The sequence below is a fragment of the Helianthus annuus genome, chromosome 10 (genome assembly GCF_002127325.2).
Source record: "Helianthus annuus cultivar XRQ/B chromosome 10, HanXRQr2.0-SUNRISE, whole genome shotgun sequence".
Classification (NCBI taxonomy): domain Eukaryota; kingdom Viridiplantae; phylum Streptophyta; class Magnoliopsida; order Asterales; family Asteraceae; genus Helianthus; species Helianthus annuus.
This window is the reverse complement of record NC_035442.2, coordinates 27474092-27497953: the sequence shown is the minus strand read 5'-3', so window position 1 is coordinate 27497953 and position 23862 is coordinate 27474092. Positions and strand designations below refer to the sequence as shown.

The 23862-nt window shown below is 36.3% G+C and overlaps 1 long non-coding RNA gene across 1 annotated transcript; it reads left to right on the top strand.

Annotated features, from left to right (window-relative positions):
* The first annotated feature begins 20286 nt into the window (after window positions 1-20286).
* Window positions 20287-23527, top strand: LOC110880987. The gene is made up of 5 exons (XR_004869219.1): window positions 20287-20581; window positions 21169-21247; window positions 21323-21464; window positions 21629-21703; window positions 23450-23527. It is a non-coding gene; the product is annotated as an uncharacterized LOC110880987 (long non-coding RNA).
* The last annotated feature ends 335 nt before the right edge of the window (window positions 23528-23862 follow it).

The following is a 23862-nucleotide window of genomic DNA, read 5'->3' as shown; positions in this document are numbered from 1 at the left end:
ACAGAAAATTTATTTTGATTGTCAACTGATGAAGATTCAAAATTAACAAGCTTGAATAAAATAGAAGTATGAAAAATGATTTGTCAATTATTGAATTATAGAAAAAAAAATCAGTGTGTAGACATTTATTGAATTGCAAGGATACACCGATTTACAATAGAATTTAGTGTATCATTGTCTTAATATATAGTTGTATTAAACACTTTCAAGAACGAGTTAAGTGAAATAAATAAATGGTTTTAAATGATTCGTATGCTTATGATTAGCCCAAGCTACAAGTTTATATTAACACCGCAAGGTGTCGTAATGATTGAAATAATTCAATAATCATGGTGATCGAACAAATTTACCGTGTAATCAACTGAAAGCTTTTAATGAAGTAGATTTTGGATATTCATTTCGAATAGGATTTTTAATTGATGATGATAAGACCAAATAAATATCATAGAATTTTCGATCAGTGATGAAAGAAACTTTTAGAGGTACACGGAATATGATATGAATTTGTGTACTTTATCTTAACACATAATTGTATTAAGACTGTTTAAGAAAAGGAATGAACAAAATTAAATAAATTAAATCCGTACATCAGGTGTGAAAATGAGAATAGCTCAAATTTCAAATTAAAGAAAACCCCACCACAAGGTGTCGTAGCGATCGAAATAATAATAGCGGTGAATGAAATAAGTTTCACCATGCCTTAAATCAAATGAAAGTTCAACGAAGCAAGTTCGAAAACAATTCTAGTAGGATTTTCAATTGAAATTGAAACAATTGAATAATGTTTTTCGATCAAAGATGATAAAGCAATAAAGATTATGAAACACTTGATTGATGATGTAAGAATCATTAAGAGATACACCGAAATATGAAATGAATTTGTGTATCATTATCTTAGCACAAGATTTGTGTTAAGATTGCTTTTATAGAATAAATCAATAAAGCGGATTCAATATGAATAAATAATTAAATCCGTATATAATGCGTGCAAACGAAAAACATAAATAGTTTCACATGAAACGACTGATAGTAAATTAGCACAAGTTGCAAGTTTATACCAACACCACAAGGTGTCGTAGTGGTTGAAACAAGGAAATAATAGAAGTGATCAAATAAGTATCACTGTTTTCTAAAATTTAAGTGAAGGGTTCACAAAGTAAATCTAAATATTTGTTTCAAATAATTTACAGGATCTACAACTGAAAATGGAACGAATGAACAGTATTTTTGAGCGAGGAGAAAAGGTAATGAATATCCCGAAATGTTCGCTTGATGGTGAAAGAACCATTAAGAGGTACACCGGAATATTTAACACGAACTGGGGTACCATTATCTTAACACACAATTGCATTAACACTGATAATACATAGATCAAACAAGCGGATTTAATATCAATACACAATAAATAATTAAATAATTAAATCCGAGCATGGTGTGAGCAACGAGATTAGCGCAAGCTTCAAACTTGTGAAAACGTCACCACAAGATGATCATGATCCAAGAAATAATTCAGTGAAGTCGAAGGCCAAACAAGCATGTTATGATTCAAAACAAATGAAGTGCTTGTTGGTATTATTTTAAATATGATAGCTTCAATCCATCATATGGGTTTTTGAAATGAATATGTAATGCGAGCAAGTTCAAGCAGTTGAACAAAACGGGTTCATGTATCAATAAGAAAGTTCGGACATGGTCACAACAAAACCATGTATACCAAAGAAAATTGGGTTTTTCAAGAATTTTATTGACTCGATATCAAAGAGTCATCGTTTTGCAATAATGCGGTTCACAGTGCCAAAATCAAGTATGGCGAAATTAATTTTGAGTTGGATGAAACAACAAATTGGAATGAAGCCCTCCAGCGGTCTTCATAAATTAAACAAACCACATACGCAACAAACAGTGTGGTTTTACCAAGAAATGAAATAGATCAATATTTGTTACTATGAAAAATTCCTCATGGTATGATGACCAGAAGTAGAAATGCAAAAGTCTATTCACAGAGGTCAGAATTTTAACAAAAGAAATTTAAGAAATTTATCTGGAATTTTGGGTGATAACCGTTGTTAAGTGACTTTACCAGGGAATGTCAAATAGAATGAAATAGGGGAATTGCAAAGGTATGTGACTCTTTTTACATTGCTAATAATTATAACTCTGATTAGACTATGCACCGATGGTTGTGAAATCTTGTTCCAACTTACCTCAGCGATATTCATATCGTTTGTAGGATCACGTGGCAGAGTGCCGCTTTTTGCTTAGTAGTTCTTCCACTGACGGGATTCATGTCGTGGTGCCTAATCATATTTTCCAGAGGTCTTTCCTCGAAAGTCGTGTGTGATATACTTTAACGTCTGTGAACGTATAATTTAAGTTTCATGTATTTTCTTGTGCATTAGCACGACTTTACATGCTTCTTACTTGCGATAAGAGTTTATGGTAACGTATTGGAAATTCTTATACTTTTAATGGCGTCCCAACTTAGAGGGTTTCCAGTGTTTATATTGTCGCACGAGTTACGAGACAGATGATCAAACGAAATAATGTTTGATATCGGAAAAGAGATTCCAAATAAAGAAATCTAGACACATATGCTTGTGCTTTATTCCTATTTGGCTTCAGGAATTCCTTATAGATATATATATCTATATAATCATATATTTCACATGCTGTAATATACATACCCTCTATAAGGTCAATGTATTTAACATATTCAAATTTCCAAAAATAAGTCAGATATCAGATCATGATATTATTTAGGGAAATCTTGTCACTTGTTTGACATATTATTTACCCCATCTTATCCGGTTCGCGCCGGAGAGGTAACCCCAGTATATCCGGAAAAACTGGAGAGTCTTGCTACACCATACCCAGTCTTGCCGGAGAAAATTTTCTATTTCCCGTAAATAGTATCTTTTCAAAAGTGCCTCTTTTATTAGGGCTTTTTATCCAGAACCAAGGAAACTTGTATTTCCCGTAACATATCTTATTCTAGCCCAAGTAATATCAATAAGCAATAATTACTATTAATTCTTGCTTATTTATCATATCTTGCAATATTCTAATTACCATTCTTATGGCATACACAAATCTATCATTATTTTTTTCACATAAGTACTTAGCTTATTTTGAAGTTTATACTAAGGCATCTTTTCTTAAGTTCAAGTCTAAATGCTATAATGTGTGCTACTAGTTAATAGCAATCTCCTAGCTCTTTTATATGATCTTAGGTATTATTGTCACAACACCTAAAGACTTAAAGCAGTGGCTCTGATACCACCTTCTATCACGGCCCCCGACCCACCCTGGACGGAATCGAAAGCCTCGAACGGCCCAGTGGTACCGGTGATTATTTTGAAAAAATGTTGCAGCAGAAATTTCATCAGGACCGTGAAGTAGGAAAAATATCAGAGTTTAGAAAACACCGGATTTTTTATTTATTAAATAGATGGAGTAAACCCATGTTTTACAAAGGTAGCTTTAATAGAGATAAATTTGATTACATAAAACAATATTTCTTAATTTGATTTAATTAATAAAATAAGCCACTTCTTGAAGCCTTTCAGTGCAGTATCCAATTCTTACTCCAATCTACTGTAATTACCTGAAACATGTTTGAAAAAGGTTTTGTCAGCAGGAAATACTGAGTGAATCATTCATTTAGCTAAAACGACTCGTTTGTTATAATTTACAGTATTAAGAGCGATTACAATGTTTCTGATACCAAACCAACTACCCACGGTACTTTGTCACTCGACCCATTGGCCCTCTAATTGTCCAATGGTGTTTGTGATTATGGTCATATCACCCATTGGCTGCCCCAATGGTGAAGCTTATCAAGTAATGTATACAAAACCCCACATACCGGCTGTAACTTGGTGATTACAAAGACTTAATCCCTGTAATTATAACTTTGAAAATAACTTGGAGTTTTGTAAAACAGTTGATAAAAAGAGAATGACTCACATTATAAGCATGCAGATTCATACGTGCAAAGTTTAATCTACAGATATGCCTTGATATATTGCAGATTTATACAGGCAGAGCTTAGCCTATTGATTTAGCCTTGTAACCTAGTGCACACGATTAGGTAAATAACTAATACAGCATTTACGATAACTCACGAGATTAAAACCCTCACAACGAATGACAAAGTGCAATCACTTAAACATCCATCGGATTCACAACGAATGACAGAGTATTTGTAGGATCGTTTGCTGACCTGACGAGTCGTTCAGAAGAGTGCTTAGACTAATCCAGAGGCGGAATTCATTGAATTAGTCTTCGTAAAGCTTGATTTCACTATTTAACGTCTCCTTTATTGATTATGTATCAGATTACAAGCACGTGGAGACAATCGGACAAGGCTATGCCGTTATACCTTCGAAAACACCTACACCAGACTCTTGGAACCGCTCATTTGGACCCTATATATAGGAGTCTTGGGCCGCTCATATGGACAAGTCCATATGAGCGATCCAACCAAGTGACAGATGAGCGATCCACTTGATTGCCACATAAGCGACCCACCTATTTTACCCTATAAGCGGCCCTCAATATTACAAGATTTCTCATTTACCGTTCACTATACAATCAGCCCTATCCTAAGACTCGAACTAAGATGTAGTCGACAGACAACTGCACCAACAGACTCCCCCTTGAATGTTGACGGAATCTTCAGTGAGAGTCTTCAATCATTTCCAGCTCTTCACTCTTGTTCGGTCTTCTTCAGGAACTCAGCCTGGAATCAAATCTTCTTCAGAAATTTCTTCCTGAAATCATATGCCTGGAACTTTCTCTGGTTCTAACTTTCGTCAGACTCCCCCTATCATCATGCTAGGATCTCTGTCTGGAAATCGTTATCACCATTGAAATCAACTCCTGGCTTTCTCTGTTCAAGCTCTTCTCTGGTTCTGATATGTCTCCTGACTATCTGTAGTAACAGGATCAGAAACCTGCAAAACTTAACCACTCTATCACAAATCAGAATAATTGTGATTCAACTTATTGAATCAACTTAATCATGTGATACTGTTTTCAATTAACCACTGATTCACAAAATTTGAAACATTCCAATTTCTGATTCAATCTAATGAATCATTTTAAACATTTCAAACAATTTAACCAACCTGTCTGTTCATCAAGTTTAGCCTTTGAGATTTTGAAAATCAGCTCTTCAACATCAGTTATCGAAAGTCTTTTTGGATTTTTCAAAATATGAAATGTAAATGCAAAGACGAAAATTTAAATGCAAAACAAACATATTTTTGTGAGTTTGTGCAAGAGGATCATATCAGTTTTTGAGACACATCACAAGCACCGTTAAGCTTCTAATCGTTTTAAGTTCTAAATGATTCACGTAGATTGACGATATAGTTGTCCTCTTAAATTTTCATACAATTTTCAATCTATTCAGGATACTATTTAAGTGTTTCATGAACTTAGTTCAATTCATGTGTCCCACCTCTTGAATATACTCCCGTATACAATGATATCTGTACATAAATTAGGGGAAAGATGCTAGAACTGAGGGATCTCAGGTCAGAACTTCCGTTCAGCAGAGAGATATCAGCTTCGACTTAGCAGTGTGTCCCCTTTAGAGGATCTTTTCAGCTACAACAGATGATTATCAATTTTATTGTCTAATCAACTGAGGGCTTTATGCTATATTTCAAGCATTTTGCGGAAAGTATTAGCCAAGGACTAGGTCAGAACTACCGTTCAGCAGAAGTCCCGGAATAATACCCCAGACATCATAGAGTATAAACACCTAGTATATCAGAATACGAGACCTTTCAAACAAGATTTCAGGGGTTACCTATATATCCAAGTAGTGTTCCCCACGAATTTCACAAGTTTGAAATTTTAAGTTTATATCCCGAATAAATCTACTAAATGTACGAAAACCTATCGTCACATCATCAGTGAGACCGTTTATCACGTTTGGCATTACATTTCTTTAGCGTGCTGTGATAGTCCACTGATTTACTATCATTTCCTCTTATTTCGCAACACAACTCAGTTTTAATTTTTCAATGTTTTTGACCTTTTCAAATTTTCTGATTTTTTTGATTTTTTTTTAAATTTTTCTCCCCCTAAAATCAAAATATGTTTCAATTTTGATTTTCTGGGAAAATTTGAAACAAACTGTACAAATATGACAACATGATGAGAATCACATCAATTCTCCATCCACTTGGCATAAACAATCAGAACTCCCCCTCACAACAAACTATTTTCCCATAATGATTTCAAAACACTTAAGTTTGTTTTAATCAAAATGGTTTTTCCGGAAAATAAGTTTAGTTGTTTTTACCTTTTGTAAAAATGGGGTTCAAATCATCACTTTGTTTACCAAATTCTTGAATGATAATTAAATCAAGTTCAATTTAATGACCTTGATTTAACCACTTGTAAGATCTACACTAATCACTACCAAACAACCACTTGTAGGTTTAGCAATTCAAGCTCTTCAAACCTGTTTTTCAACCAATTACCATCTGTTGGTTGAATTCTCAAGATGCCGATTCCTACTCCTCGCTTACAAACCTGGGAGTTCCGGCAAGTCCTGCAACTTCACAAACAAATTTAGAAAGATGCCGATTCCTGATCCACAATACCATCTTGGGATCTCCGGCAAGTCAGGGTTTTTCATTTAAACAGATTCACCCAAGCCTGACGATCCTTGGGTGATTTCGAATTCTTGTTCAACAATGGTGGAAAATTTGCATCATCCATTGTTAAACCTGAATTCTCCTTTTTTTCCTCAACCAATGGCTCCTCTGGCTTTGACAAACCAGAATCATTGCCTGCAGGTGGCTTGTCTGACTTTGATGAATCAGATTCATCGCCGACCATTTTCTTCTTTTTCATTCTCTGTTCTGTCCTCAGATTTGTATCTGATGAATCTGTCTTGCTAGTCTTTGCAATTGAGGGAGTTGATTCATCAGAACTTTTATTCTTTCTGTCCGGTGAACCTGAGGACAAGATCTTCTCGAGATATTCTCTCGCTTTCTTCCTCTTCTTCCTCAGTCTGTCTTTCTGCCCCTGTGAAAGTTTAACTTTCTTTTCCTGAATTGACTGTTCTGGAACTTTAGATTTCAGAATCTTCTGCTCCTGGGGCTTGACTTTGACTGGTATCTTTGTTCTGAGAATTAGCCCTCAATCTTTTATTTGATTTCCTTGGGCAATCTCTGGCAATGTGACCTTTGATGTTGCAATTAAAGCACCGTCTGGTCTCATAACTCCAGTACCGGCAGTTAACAGCAATGTGTCCATGATAGCCGCAGCTGTAGCACATTCTGTTATCGTACCTATCACCATTTTTAGTCCAAACGCTCAGATCAAAGCATTGTTTGGCCTGGTGATACTCCTTCCTCAACTCTGCTGGATTTAGCTTTTGAGCACTGTGGTCCGACCTGCACCACTTATTACCAACAATTTTTGAATTTTCATTTTTTACTTTTTGTAATTTTTTCTTTTGATTGGATGATCGATCTGATGAACTTTTATTATCTTTTTGTTTTTGTTCCACTTTCTTCTTCAAAGGTTTCTGTTTAGAACATTCACCTTTTTCAGTTGATTGTAGAACAGTTTTCTGAAATTTTTCTTTCAAATTTAAAAACAATTTTTGTTTTTCTTTTTTAATATTTTCATCATCAGGTGTCTCATCACAATCTTCAACTTTGACAGAGTCAAAGTTTGTGACATCGTCACTTATTGGAACAGAGTTAATTGGTTTTGGACAAGGAATATTTAACTTGTCAGATGAAGTCACAAAACCGATCAACTTCTTTTCAAGTTCATCGATTTTGTTCCTCGAATTCTCAGCTTCACTTTCAAGCTGAGATATTCTCCCAAAATGAGACTTGATAGTTTTTTCATTATCAATCTTCAAATTTTCAAGAACAGATTTTTCATTCATCAAAACTTTTATCTGTTCCTGAAATTTTGATTCACTGGCTTTTAGGTTTTTGTTTTCAAGCTTAATCCAAAAATCCTCATCTTCTGACGATTTCTGTTTGTTTTCAAAAACCTTTACATTTTCTTTCAACTTCTTGTTTTCAAATGTCAAACTGTTCAAATTACTTAACAGTTTGTCATTTTCAACTTTCAACTTTTCACAATTTTCCTGAACCATAAGAATCTGCTTATCATCAGCTTGCTTCACATCTTCTAGCTTCTTGACTTCCGATGTCAAACTTTCCGCATCTTTCAAGAGTTTGTCATTTTCAGTCTTGAAGCGGTCACATTTTGAACAAACTGATGCAGAACTTGAAGTTTCATTCTTCACGGATTCTTCAATCTTCGGCACTTGTTCTTTCTCTATCTTATATATACCTGCACCAAAGATTGTAACAAGATCAAGAGGATTTCTATTATCATCAATATAACAGCCTCTTTTCATATCATACACCGATTTTCTTTTTGTTCCCAAACAAAAATTGATTCTTTTGTTTATTTCTTTTATCACTTCTAAACTCAAATCTTCCAAATTTATTTTTATCTTATCCAATAATTCTCTCTTCTTTTGATAATTCTCATAATCGTGATTTTTAAGTTCGCCGATGAATTTATTCAGAGTTAATTTTGAAAAATTAGAATTTTCTTTCAAATTTTTCAAAACATCATCCCATTCAACTGATAAACCATTAGCGAACTTTGATACCATCTCAGCTTCTGATATCACTATTTGATTTTCCTTCAAATAGTCTATCAAACGATCAAAACGTTTCTCCAAATCATCCAATTTTTCATCTTTCTTACACAAAAAGCCTTTGAAACGTTCATACCAAATTTCTTTTGATATTTTCTGATAAGAACTACTAAGATATCCTCGATACCAACTATTCATTCTCTCAAGATCATTGTTTTCTTGCACATCAAACCTCATTGTCATTTTTCCAAAATATCCCGACAAATAATTTGTGAACACAAACGTGAATCAAATGTCCGAATTAGTGAATCGAATGAGCGAACCAAACAATCCAGACCAAATAAGCGATTCAAGCACAATCAGTATGAACGGTCCAAGCTAAAACCTATGAGCGATCCAAATAAGTTCGGATAAGCGGTCCAGAACTTATTCGTACGAGCGAGCCAAAAGTTATTCGTTTGAGCGGTTCAAATGATGTCAAATAAGCGGTCCAGATAAAACTGTTCTAGCGGTTCGAGAAACTGTTCAATCGAGCGGTTCACAATTTGTCCGGATGAGCGGTCCAAGTGATGAATTACGAGCGATCCAAGTCACCCGATCGGATAAGCGGTTCTCAAATGTACAGATCAGCGGTCCAAATACAGTCAATTTCGAGTGGTCCAGTACAAATCAGAAACGCGATCCACTTTCGAACATCATTTTGGCACCCTATTTCTTTGAATTTCGATACCAAACTTTCAAGGGTTTGTCTAAACACAATTGCGCACAATCTGTGAAAACTTGAGCGAATTTCGACCGTGAAATCTACTCGAATCAGAAAAAGAAAGTGTAGAAGTGAGAATTTCGAGCAAAAATCGAGCTAAACAGTAAGAACTCTTCCTCCTGAGCTCTGATACCACTTGTAGGATCGTTTGCTGACCTGACGAGTCGTTCAGAAGAGTGCTTAGACTAATCCAGAGGCGGAATTCATTGAATTAGTCTTCGTAAAGCTTGATTTCACTATTTAACGTCTCCTTTATTGATTATGTATCAGATTACAAGCACGTGGAGACAATCGGACAGGGCTATGCCGTTATACCTTCGAAAACACCTACACCAGACTCTTGGAACCGCTTATTTGGACCCTATATATAGGAGTCTTGGGCCGCTCATATGGACAAGTCCATATGAGCGATCCAACCAAGTGACAGATGAGCGATCCACTTGATTGCCACATAAGCGACCCACCTATTTTACCCTATAAGCGGCCCTCAATATTACAAGATTTCTCATTTACCGTTCACTATACAATCAGCCCTATCCTAAGACTCGAACTAAGATGTAGTCGACAGACAACTGCACCAACAGTATTCCCCGAGTTCGGGTGGTACTCAAACATCCTGACGGAATCACGACTAATGACAAAGGATAGTGCTTAAACATCCTGTCGGATAGTTTAAATCGATCGGACATTGAATCGTAGCAGCGATCGAGTTAATACCCTGTATCGTAGCAGCCCCCGCTATACTAATCAGTGATTGTGTGTGTTAATTGTAGTAAACAGGTGACATTTCGACGTAGGAAATGAATTTGAACGTCGTTCCAACTACAGAACTCAAGTCCCAACATCCTCTATTTATACACAAAAATTGATATGCTTACGGACCGTAAGCATTTTTTTCCTTACGGTCTGTAAGGGACACGAAATCACTATAGGGTGGCCACGTGTGGGTGTAGGCTTGCTGAGTCGACATTTTCGTAAATTTCAATTTAGACAACGTTTTATAAGGATAATCGTTAAGTAGGGAATACCCCCCCCTGAGTTTTAGGGGCCCTGATCCTGATTCTGATTGTTCTGAAATTTTTAGGGTTTGTGCAGAATCGCTTGGGTGTCTCAATTAGGGTTTCCTACAATAAATAATAGTTTTGATGAGGGTTGTTACAGGTACCGAACCATACCGTACCAGGTATATTCGGTACCGGTAGCCACTTTTAGGGATTTTCGGTACCGGTTGGTACCGAGCTCGTCAAATCATGTAGCAACGTAGCAACGCAAGTAATTGCACCGTTTAGATTACTTTTCATACACATTGTAAATAAACTGTATTTCGTTTGAATGAGGTTTTATATACACAACAACTTATTTTGTTTTCTTTTTTGTCTTTTTCTATAATAAATGAATTGTAACATGTAAAATTAACTTGGATATTTAGATTATGGATGAGCAAATCATATGAAATCCTGTAATCAAACCGGTATCGTATCGGTACCAAATTTACTATACCAATTATTTTCGGTACCAATTTGGTACCTACCTTTTGGCGTTTTCAGAATCGTTACATTCGATTCGACACCGGTCTAGCACCATTCCTGTATTTACTGAGTTTTACCTTCAAATACCATACTGTATGGTACCGAGCATTTTCGGTGCGAGTACCTAATTTCGATGATTTTCTGGATCGGTACTTTCGGTGCCGTTACCGATACCGAGCTCATCCATATTTTAACGTGTTAGCACCGTAATAACTAAACTGAAAACAACCGAATTTCCAACGTGTAGGACGTGTGGGTTCTATTATTATATATTAGATTATTTAAAATCGTTTTTTTTTTGGACGAAGTGACTATCGCTACCACGTCATTTTTATTTATGGTTTGATATTCGGTATCTGCTTGCCATTACCGACCCGCGTTTTGCAGATATTAGGTCCTCGCCGCAACGTGCGAGCAGAAAATCAACTAGTTATTTTAAATTGTTATCTTCCGTTGTGCATTTTGATTACTGATATCAATTCTCATGCATAAACCCCAAGTCCGGGCCCACCGTGAAATCAGGGTGTGACAGGTTGGTATCAGAGCCAACGTTTGAGCGAAGTAGACACTAGCCTTTTATGTCTAACTCAAATATCACAAATTCATACTTGTAACACCTCGTAAAATCACGTCCAATGATGTATTGACACGTGTAATAAACCCTAATGAAGTCAAAGGTTGAATTTAAGGGACTAATTTTTCGAAAAATCAAAAACTTGATTATGAAAGGACTGGAAGTGTTAACATACCTAAAATAAGTTTCTAAATAACCTCTCACGATGATTATGTTCACAAATGAGCCACTTGTCGATCGAGTGTAGCCGTTTGCGTAATTAATTAAAAGTTTGTGCGATGAAGGGTTAAAGCGTCAACATGTTAATTCTTACCTCTGAGTGACCTTTTAACAAACCGGGAGCTTCATGATATTTGATTATACTCTCGGGAATGCCAACTATTGGCCGTCTAAGGTTTTTATGCCTATAAGTAAAGTTACGCGCAACTTTGCAAGTTAGAGGGGCTAAAAGTGTCAATATGTTTAAACATACCTCTGAATGACCTTTTAGCGAACCCGAAGCATCGTGATGTTTAATATGGACTATATGAGGCTTCAATGCTATTAAATGATGAGATTCGCAAGTTTGCGCAATAGAGGGACCTAAAGCATCAACTTTTGAATCTACGCCTTTCGGTGACCATTTAAGCAAACAGGAGCGTAGTAATATTTAAGTATATGTTGGGAATGCCCATTATGGTCCATGGAAGGCTTGGATATCATTAAACAACGTTTCGCGCTACTTTGCGCAATTAAAGGACTAATTGCGTCAAACTGCAAAAGTTTGTCGATTCATATGGTAACAGACCTTCCAGAATATGACCATGAGTTAAACATACCCTATTTATTCTTTATATAGCTTAGATATAGGCTTAGAGGTGTTTGGTGCGCAAAAATAAACTTTTACGTCATGTAGGGACTAAAAAGTGTCAAAAAGTGCACAAGTTTGCATTTTCACGCATATCTTACATTCTGGATATATCCGGACATCCAAAAATTTATGTAACCACTAAAATATTTTATTTAAGTGTGTGGCATGATAAAATTCCACTCGTCGCGTAATTTGGATCGTTTTTCGCGTCCGTTCGTGTTTCGTCGTAATTAGACGAACAACGTGACCGTACGGCCAAACGAACCGACATCCGACATTTTTTTGAGCATGTTTCATGTCCCCTATGTTTAGGCATCTTAGTAGAGCCTTTAAATGAGGTTAACAGGCCGTATACACGTCAGGAAAGCCATTTAACTTAGTTCAGGGGCTGAAACTGCATGTTTTGAAAGCTGTTTGCTGATATGGACTGTTAGGCGGGCCGCGTAACCATCCTGGTGTCTCCTACGCGGGCCGCATGACCTGCATAGCTGCAGAAAACTAGTTTTGTTGCTGGTTTTGTTGATTTCTGGGTTCTATACTCACAAATGCAATACTAGGGGCTGCCCATTGTTTAATAAAACCATGGGCAATACATGTACGGTCCAGATCAAATCCCGTTTATCGAGGAACGATCCTAACGGTCCTCTAAATCCTATAAATACCCATTCCCCACTTCATTTCATTTGCACCTTTCCTTCTAATCTGCTATACTCTCTGATTTGTGAGGATCTTGAACTCTTTTGAGAACCTCCTTCAGTCCTTTGGACTCTTGTAAGTAATCCCTTCATGCTTAGTTTAATTATTTAGCGTTTTAAACCGAAAAGTCAAGCGTTTTCGATAAACGATTTGACTTTTAAACGGTTGAGCCTTGGTTCGCAACGAACATGGCTACGTGACCGTAATTAGGTAGGTGATTAACCCTCAAAGGGGTGCCTCCTAATTACCACGTTTACTTAGTTAAATTGTCGGGTCAAGTAAAAGTCAAACGGGTTAGTTTTAAATGAAATTCATAACTATTGATATAAAAGCTATAAAATTAGTTTTCTCACTTTAATAACTTGGTAAATATTAGTTGAACATGTCTAAGCATGTTCAACCCGACAATTCTAAGTATAGGCTCGGTTCGGAACCGAAAGTCGCAAAAGTTGACTTTTGCTTTGACTTTCAGTTCTGACCCGATTTAGTTTAGTTTAGATATGCCTTAAGATTCCATTAGGACCATGTTATAGGTTAGTATAACCCTCCGAGGTTATACAACTTGGTTCCATAGAAATCCTAGTTCATGCATATTTCCGTTAAATGCCTAAATGTTGACCGTTATGCCCTTTTGACCCTAAAACGAGAATTTTGAAAATGTGAGAGGACAATAATCTTTATTACTGAATTATAAACTTGTCCCTAAAATTTGACATCAATTTGAGGTCTAGATTAGGAGTTATGCTCAATAGCGTAATTAGAAAGCTTTTTGTTAATTAAACGGCATAATTAGCATATATCCTATCTAAACCCAATTTTTGAAACCAAACTTTTTACCTACTGATATAAAATAATATTTTGGGATTTTTAAAGATTTTTATTTATTTTTAGGCTGAGCATAACATAGGGTTCTAGGCTTGATTCGGTAATTGCCGGTTTTGCGCTTTTGGCTTATAAATTGAGTTTTACAAAACATTTTGACCCCAAAACTTTTACTACTGATTTTATATGATAAATAAAACATTTTAAGCTTTCTGGAATGATAAAAATATCAGCTTTTCTTTGAAAACCCAGAAATCACTTAAAACCGCTTTTTACGCGTTTTAAGCGTATAGTATGTATAAAAGCTATTTTAAATATATAAGACTTGATACCTACTGATATTTTAGTAAATTTATATACTTTAACAATAAGCAAAAGTTTTAAACTCAGATTTCCAGTTTTGACCTTTAAGCCCTATGTGAAATTACCAAAATGCCCCTACGGCGCATAGTTTGGTTATAAATAATAAAATTCACATATAGGTAATATCTTACAGTTATAACTTATTAAATTAAGTATTTTTATTGATTATATCAGACCTGAAACTCAGGTTATTATTTAACCTCTCTTATAACCTTTAAAATGACCAAAATACCTCTACGGGGCATAAATTGGTTTTAAATTCGTTTTGAGCATAATGGAAGGTATCCTACTGATATCACAACATATTTAAGGCATATTAACTTAGGAAACTTGTTCATGACTCTTTTGGTTACCCGTTACGTACTTTTCGCGTTCAGATCGGCTTATGTAACTAGTTTGCGTAAATTAGCCGAAACGGGTCAAACCTTATCATTTTTATCTCAAAATCCAGAATGTGTTTAGTTTACCCTTATTACACAAGTATACAAGATTTCCGGGTCTAAACCACATTCTAATCCGGTTCTCGCTTAATCATGCGTTTTGAACCGTATCCTCCTTTAAAACTAACCGGTCTAAGCGTAGGCTTAATTAAGACCCGTTTGGAATCTAATAGGTTATTAAAAACCTTCGTTCCAGATTTAGGAGCCCAGTAAAAGCTATCTGTACTTGCTTGGTGGTATACGGCTGGGATAAATTGTATAAATTTGCTCAGGTAAATACTTTTAACTTATTTTCCCTATACGGGCTTGGGGTACGGTATATACAAATACCGTTTGGTCGGGCATTGAATCATTAGCCATAATAAGGTTAATCCATTGAGATGTCACGTTTAAATTGTTTTGTTTGCTTAAAACCTTTGGGGGGTTAATGACCATGTCCCGGATATTCTTGGCATCATTCATGAAATGGCCACGACCTAAGCACGGGGTGTAGGCGTACACCTGACATTGCCTATGTAAAAACTGGTAATCCACTTAGAGGAATCAACCTCGTGGGCATTATACCTGTGGTGTGTTTATTAATCTTTAACCTGGTATACAGGTCGGGCTACTAAACGTATAAGAAACATGTAAATCTTTTACAAGTATTATATACAAATAATTATCCCAAGTTATAAAAGTTTTGTGCCGTTTGCACTCAAATCAGTTTTCTTAAACATATTCAAAATGAGTCAGTTAAATTGTATTTACCAGTGAAAACTGACGTATTTTCCAAAAAGGCTAAGTGCAGGTACTAATCGGAATAGGCTGGCTACTCCTAGCATCAATAAAGAGTCTCGCAAGCTTAAATGTTAAAATCTGTTGAACAATTATCTTTTATATGATCCGCCTGTGGTTCCTTTACATTCCGTTTGTAATACTTTGATATTACTTTATATCGGATTGTAATATATTTGTCTTTTGCTTCCGCTGTGCATTTAAATTGTGTTGTTTGACTATGATGATATCAACTACGTCACGATACTCCCCACCGGGACCACCGGTAATACGTGGAAATATCAGGGTGTGACAATACTACTTAGACCTTTCCGAATCTAGACTTAACCTAAGACCACTCATATCTATTAAGTTATTGTTTTTTATTTTTGACAGGTAGAATATGCCGCCAAGAAGACGAGGAGTAGGAAAAGGCCCTATGTGTGGAGGACCGTCACAACCTCAACCGTCTCGTCCACACCATTCGAGTGAATCTCACTCCTCACAACCAACTAGGCATTCATTTTCACACCATTCCCATTCACATCATTCTCATTCCCATTCCCACTCACACCATGATTCATTTCATCCATCTCACTACCTAAATTCACCTCACCCAAGTCAGAACCATTTAGACAATGACTCTGACCCGGAAATGCCACCTTCTGGAACCAATCAACATCCGATAGAATTGTCTAGTGATACCGCATCATATGCAGGTTTGCCATATCAGGGCCCCAATGAATGCGACCAATATTGTAATCAGTTCACTTTTTACAATACCCCTGAACATCAACCCTAAACACATCAATATCCACCTCCTTAAACTCCACCACCTCCACAACAGGATGTACCAATGGAACAACAACAACCACCAATGCAACCAAGGAAGCCCCGCACCGATGCACGAATGTCTGTGCATGTTGGGCAATGGTCTGGATCACTCTTCCACCTCTTCCACCCTCATACCCACCAATACCGGAGGACCCCCAAATGGGTGGCCCCTCCAACGCTGCTCCTATCACTGAGCCACCACCTAAGGGTTATGATATCCCCATTCCCACATATCAAATTTGACCAGATATGACACTTCTTATACTACAACCACTACCGATTACAACTATTCGGCTCCATCTTATGACCCCTATATACAGGCGGAAATTCAAAATGCATTGTACCCACCCACATTTCCTCCTACTTACTAAACTCCGGGTTATCCAAACCCTGGATATCCGTACCCTGTTATTCCACAACCACAACCACAACCACAATCACCACAACAATAATTACCTCTTGAAGCTATCAACCAGGCATTGGAACGAACTGGACAAATCAAACAATAAGTGGAAAGAAATGAACGAAGGACAAACAAGATATTAAAGGAACTCTCCAAAATAGTGAAAGAAAGGAGAGATGACTGAAGAATTTGAAATTTTATCTTTCATTGTAATTTCCAAAAGTCCTTATGGACATAGTATTGCAACTTCCTTCCAAAAGTCCATGATGGACATATGTTGTATTGTATTTCCAAAAGTCCATATTTGGACAAGTATTGTAATTTATTTATGAAATTTGGATTTCTCTTTAAATTTTCTAGCAAATGTCCAAGCGTTTATCTCAAAATTTGAAATTCAAATTTTATATTGATCTGCCTTGAACGATAAATTTATTGTTGGCATGTAGCTCAAATTTTATATTATGGCAAGCCAAAATTCTGGTGGTGCCGACGGTGGACGTGACAATGTGGAGCACGTCGACTGAGAGAGCAGAGGAGATAACCTCTGGTCCCTAGTTGTTGCGGAAGTCAAGAAAGCCATGGTGGATTTCATGGAAAATTTTAAAGGGCTGTAGAAGTAGAAGTGTAGAACACACTAAAGCTATGAGTAGCAAGCGTACTCGTAGTAACGACTTTAGCCATAGCGTCAATGGAGGCAATGATGATAATATCAAAGCCCCATTTCCTAAGAAGATGAAGGCGATGACTCTCGGGTATACCTATAAGGAATTTCTAGCATGTAAACCGAATGAGTTCACAGGCAGTGAAGGAGCTACGGCTGCTCTGTGATGGTTGGAAAAGACGAAAGTTGTCCTTAAAATCAGTAAATGTGCCGAACAAGATAAAGTAATGTATGCTTCCAATCTCTTTAAAGAAAAAGCCTTAGAATAGTGGAATACTATTCTTCAAGCAAAAGGAAGTGACATGGCATATGCCATAAACTGGGGAGAATTTAAAGAAATGGTAGAAAGGAAATTCTATCCCCCTCATGAAAAGGAACAAATGACTATTAAGTTCCGGAATCACAAAATGGTTGACGTAAATTGTTATGAGTATACGAAAAAATTCTTCGAGTACGCAAGAATGGTACCAACTCTGGCTTGGCCAGAATCTGTACTAATTTCTCGCTATATTTGGGGATTGATTAGTGAGATCCTTGACATAGTCAAGGCTGCTAGACCTTAGACTATTGAGGAAATAGTCGAATTGGCTAATATTATGACTGGCGGATTGATCCGCATAAGAGAAGAAAACAAGAAGAAAGAGTTAGCCCAGAAAATTACCCAAGAATTTCGCTCGGGTAATAACTACAAAAGGAGAGGAGTCGGGTAGTCTTCTGCACCGCTTTACAGCCGGTATAAAGAAACATTCAGGAAGATGCAACTCTAGGAGAACACCCTACTTTAATTTCTGCAAAACACCTAGACACATAGAAGAAAAATGTAGAAAGAAAACTACTATCTATTTTAATTGCAGAGAAACAGGTCACATTAAGCCAAATTGCCCAAAACTGACGAAGGCAACCGACAACAAGGCAAAAGCAACAGACGAAACCAAGAAGAACGCATGAACCTATAAGCTTACAACGCAAGAGGCAGTTATGATTCTTGACGTAATCGCCGTCAAGCTTGTACAGTAGAAACGGTAGACGGACGTTCCACCGACATACGTGGCGTACTTCAAGGAGGGAAGATAGAATTGTTAGGACATAAGTTCACGACAAATCTACTACCTATGAATCTAGCTGGATTCGATGTAGTATTAGGAATGGATTGGTTAGTAACCAACCATGCTCGAATCCTATGTGATCAAAATTCTGTTGAGATTCGTTCGCCAACGGGAGAGATGATCCTGATAAGAGGAGACAAGCCGACCAAGCCAACAAAATTAATCTCAGTGATGAAAGCTGCAAGTTATGTCCAAAAGCAAGGCATAGTGTATATGGTCTCAGTGATCATTAAAACTAGAAGTAAAAAAACTGAATGAAATTCCGGTAGTATCGGAATACCCCGATGTTTTTCTAGAAGATCTACCTGCACAACCGCCTGACCGAGAAGTAGAGTTCAGAATTCATCTGATACCTGGAACTGCACCAATTGCTAAAGCACCTTACCGTTTAGCACCAACAGAGATGCTAGAATTAAAGAAGCAATTAGATGAATTGCTAGAAAAAGGATTCATACAACCAAGTCCGTCCCCTTAGGGAGCACTTGTGTTGTTTGTTAAGAAGAAAGATGGGTCGATGTGTATGTGTATCGATAATAGGGAATTGAATAAAGTTACAATTAAGAATCGATACCCATTACCTAGGATTGATGATCTATTTGATCAACTTCAAGGAGCTCGATATTTCTTTAAGATTGATTTACGCTCCGGATATCATCAGCTGAAAGTACATGAAGAGGACATTCCTAAAACTGCTTTCAGAACTAGTACGGTATTCTATCCGTTCGATTGAAACCGATCCATCGGATGTTTAAGTGTTGCCCGTATACGGCTATACTTTGTCATTCGTTGTTAGTTTTGATCTCGTGATTATCTTTAAAGTTGAATTGAGTTAATACACTAATACGTGTGCATTATGTGTTTAATTAGGAATACAAGCATTAAACCAGCAAACTAGTTCAGACAATTTAAATTTGCGAAGTGAGTCATTCTCTTTTTATCCAAATGCTTTGCAAAACACTAAATGTTTTTCAGTTACACTTATAGTGATTGGGTCTTTGTAATCTGAAATTACTGCCAGTATGTGGGGTTTTGTATACATTACTAGTCTAGTGTTACTATTGGATGACATGATTCAATAGTGATATGACCACAAGTACATGGAATTTGCCCAGTGACAATACTGATTTATGTAATTGAAAGATATAAGCAAATGTAAAAACTCTTGATACTGTAATTATAACAAATGTGTTTTATACAATTGAAAGAACTCACCAGTATTTTTCGCTAACCAAATGTTTTTAAAACGCATTTCAGGTGATTTACTATGAAGAGAGGAGAAAGTGCTATGAAGCACTCAACTTAAATAAGTGGCTATGTAAACCTAAATAAAACATGTTTTTTCTGTAGTCAAGGATTTAACCCCGTGAAAATCCTTCATGTAAAAACGAGTTTTACCCTACAGTTTATGAAATGAAAATTTCAGTGTTTTGAAAATCTGATATTTTTTCTGACACCCGGTCCTGATAAGTTTTCCGTTGCGAATTTAATAAACACCGGTACCATTTATATCTGCTCACGGCTCCCGCCCTGGATAGGGTCGGGGGTTGTGACAGGGTTTTGATATGCAAGATGAACCCATGATTATTTGGCCTAAATGATGTATCTATACTATTATAAAAAGGAGAAGTGATGTACACACATGTAATTTTATATGGCGTCCATCATTTTATGCAATATGTACAATCACTTAATGCTTGTTTTGTAAGGGTAAAATTGTAAAGAATATAAAAGTTTAAGACACTATAGGGGTATAATAGTAAATTCTAGATACACCCCGTACTCACAACCCCAAATCCATTACTTCTTTGCCCTCAGAAACTTAATAGACGTCCCTCACAATCAAACAGAAGAGGAGTTAGGAATTCCAAAGTTCGTCCTCTTTATTCTTCTCTTCTCAAAACCATCCATTGCCATCCATTTGCATATTCAGAGAAGACAGAAAGAACCAGAGAAGACAGAGAGAGCAGTGCCGTTTCTAAATCACAACCTTCATCGAGTCGATCCTTTTCTTGATGGAAGGAGGAATTTGTTCACTCCGGCATCATAGTTGTCGCACCAACTGTCACAGGGTTCGGATATTGCGGCAGAGCATCACTGCATCAGATGCCCTAGCAGGCGATTTGATCAGGTGAATTTGATTATTGTTAGATCGTATCAAATTTTTTGTGGTTTGCTGATCAAGTATGTGGATAGATTAGAATCATTTCTCACAATATAATCCACAATAGAATGTGTTATAATTAGGGATTTTGCTAATATTCTATCATAATCAGGGATTTTGCAAAACTTTATTAATGGTTAAAGTTTGTGTTTAAAACCCAATTTTTAGAATTAGGTTTCGTGTTAAAGTATTTTTTTTTTGTTGAGTTAGTAGGATAGATTGTGTTTATGATCAGGGATTTTGCAAATATTTTTTATAATGTTGTTCATTTATGTGTAATATGTAATTAGGGATTTTGTAAACTTCATTAATGGTCAAAGTTTGAATCTTTATTTTCAATTATTATATATCCTGAAGTTATGCTTAAAACCCAAATTTAGAATTTGGTTTCTTGGTAAAATACAAAAATCTTTGATGAAATAGTTGCATAGAATGTGTTATAATTAGGCGTTTTGCAAATATTCTTTATAATACTGTTGTATTTATATTTTTGATATGATCTGATGTTGTTATGGAGTACCCTTTTAGTTATGTTTCTATTTGATAATGTGTAGATTGCTCTTCATGTTGGGAGATATATTGTGACCATGATGAGCACTGGAGTGATCTTGTTGATTGGATTCAGTCTGTCAAGTAAGCAAATGATCAAAACTTTTAGTTGCTAAAGATTCTATTTTTAACCAATATTAACTAATTAGACCCCAAAAGGTTGACTGAAGGTGGAGATGGTCAAACAAATGATTTGGTATACTTGGGTTGGTGGTATTATCATTGGAATCATGATTGGTTCAAACATGGTTTTAGACGAAGTGAGCCGAGCCGATCCTTGAAATGTTGTAATTCCCGGAAGGTACCCGTCTTACATTATGTTCTAAACCATAAAATTTTAGTTTATAATACAAGAATGATAGTTGGTTTGAGATCAAGTGTCATGTTAATTGATTGGAAATGTTCAAATCTGATTATTTGATCATAGCAAAGTGTTTATCGCAACTTCATAATTGTTTTTTGCAGTACTAGAGGGCTTGGTAAAGCTCTTGCTCGCGAATTCCTATTTTCTGGAGATCGGGTGGTTATTGCTTCACGAAGGTAATTTTTCTTTTCAAATGAGTAAATTATCATTTCCATCCCTGAAGTTTGGCCACTTTGCGACTTTCATCCAAAGGTTTGTTTTTTTGCATCTGGGTCCTCGTCGTTTCAAAATCATACCATTTTCATCTATGTGGTTTGGCAATTTATTGCGACTTTCGACCCTCGAGGTTTGGCCCTCAGGGATGAAAATGACAAGATTTTGAAACCACGAGGACCCATATGCGAAAAATCGCAAAAGTGGCCAAACCTAGGGATGAAAATGATATAAAATTGATGAAACTTGTTTCTGTTTTGACTGTTGTCTACATAAGCTAATTGGTATTTATATTTCCTTACATGTTTTTTTCTCAGCGAAAAATCTGTCGAAAACCACTTTCTTTATCATCATACCAGCAACTAAACGCCATAAAAACATAAAAAATTACACTTAATTTTCTTTTTTCAAGGGGTGCGCCCACCACCCCAGCTCATAGCCTAGGTCTGCCCATGGTGGTGGCGGCGTGCAGAACCTCCAACATCTTCTAATCATATATGGAGATTACAACCATATATATATATAAGAGAACTAATTACACTTTAGTACCGTAAACAATAACTAATTACACTTTAGTACCGTAAACAATATTAAATATTAGTAACATAATAACCAACATAGTCTAACACGGGAACACAACCCTCATACTTTACTTTCACTTCTTTCCACTAGAAAAAACCCGGACAATGCTACTTTTAGTTTAAACAACAGCATCCGTTTGTCGACTACAGATAGAGTACTTCCCCCGTTTTAAACTGCAGTCATATCCTAGAAACCTCGGATAATATTGTGGTCTTCTTGGAAGCTGGGGAAACAATCTATATAGAGGCGGAGAGTAAAGCAGAGATACAAACATTGGCGGAGACGGAAGCGGAGATGGCAGCGGAGACGGAAGCGGAGACGGCAGCGGAGACGGAAGCATAGCGTTGGGTTCACCCTTCCTTTGAAGGGTTGCACAGACAATAAAGAAGGTTACACAGGCAATAATACCTATAATAATGCCTGTGAGTTAAGCCGCGATACAAAGGAGTAATGTGGAAAGAGCCATCCTATAAAAATCAAAACTGAAGATGAAGATGGAACCTTAAGTTTGAAAGAGATAGAAAAGATGAAACCTTTATGTGAAAGAAAAGTTGGTGTAAAGCCTGCTTTGCAGTCGGATATTGGCATGGGATTTTAAGGTGAAAAAAGGGATGTGATTTAATAAGGGATGTGACAATGAAAATCTTTAAGTTCTGAGTTTGGATACACTATTAAATGCATACAGTCAATGTTTTGAGTTTGGATGCATACAGTACTAACATGGAGCATTGCTCCCATTGCTTGAGTCATCAATGTTTTGCTTAATGCCCAACCACCATCAAGAGTGAACAGAGTATAAGTATACTTTTGGTTATCAGATGTAACATGAGTTTACTTTTGGTATTACAGTTATATGAGTTTGTAGTCTCATGTTGATTATCCGTTTTCCCCGCTGCAACGCGCGGGCGGGTGTAAATACTAGTTAGCTTATAACAACTGAAAGTTTATGTTAACTTGATGCTAATTAAGTGTAAGAACTTGTTAAGTTGAAATAAAAAGGTAATCTTGTTGGTAAATTAAGCTAATTAGATAGCATATAAATAATGCCCACCAGGTGTTTGATAAAATGCCTAAGTGAAAACTTATTGATAATAACTCATGAAAACCATTGATGAAAAATACTATAGGCAACTCAAAAGCGGATTCAGGAATCCAAGCCGGAAAGGATACTCGTCTAAAAGGAAATCTCTAAGGTACGTAGCTACATTGTTACATTTTACTAATTTGATATATTTATTGATAATTATGCTAAAGTAATAAGGTATTAAGAAATTCAATCAAAGACCCCTTGGGTCAAGTGGAAATGTGAGTTAAGTAAATCCATATAATATGGCATGGAAAACCAAAGTATAAATGACATGCTGGGTCATAGAAGCGGAGGTGTTGCCTAATGGATACAATCATGGTCATTAATTGTGGTGAGAATTGATTTAAGGATAGTCACCATTCATGTGTTTGAAGAAACTATTAGTGGCAACTAGAGGGTCGTTTGCGGTTGATAGGGCTACAAATAAAGAAAGGGACATGTAAAACCAAGGTA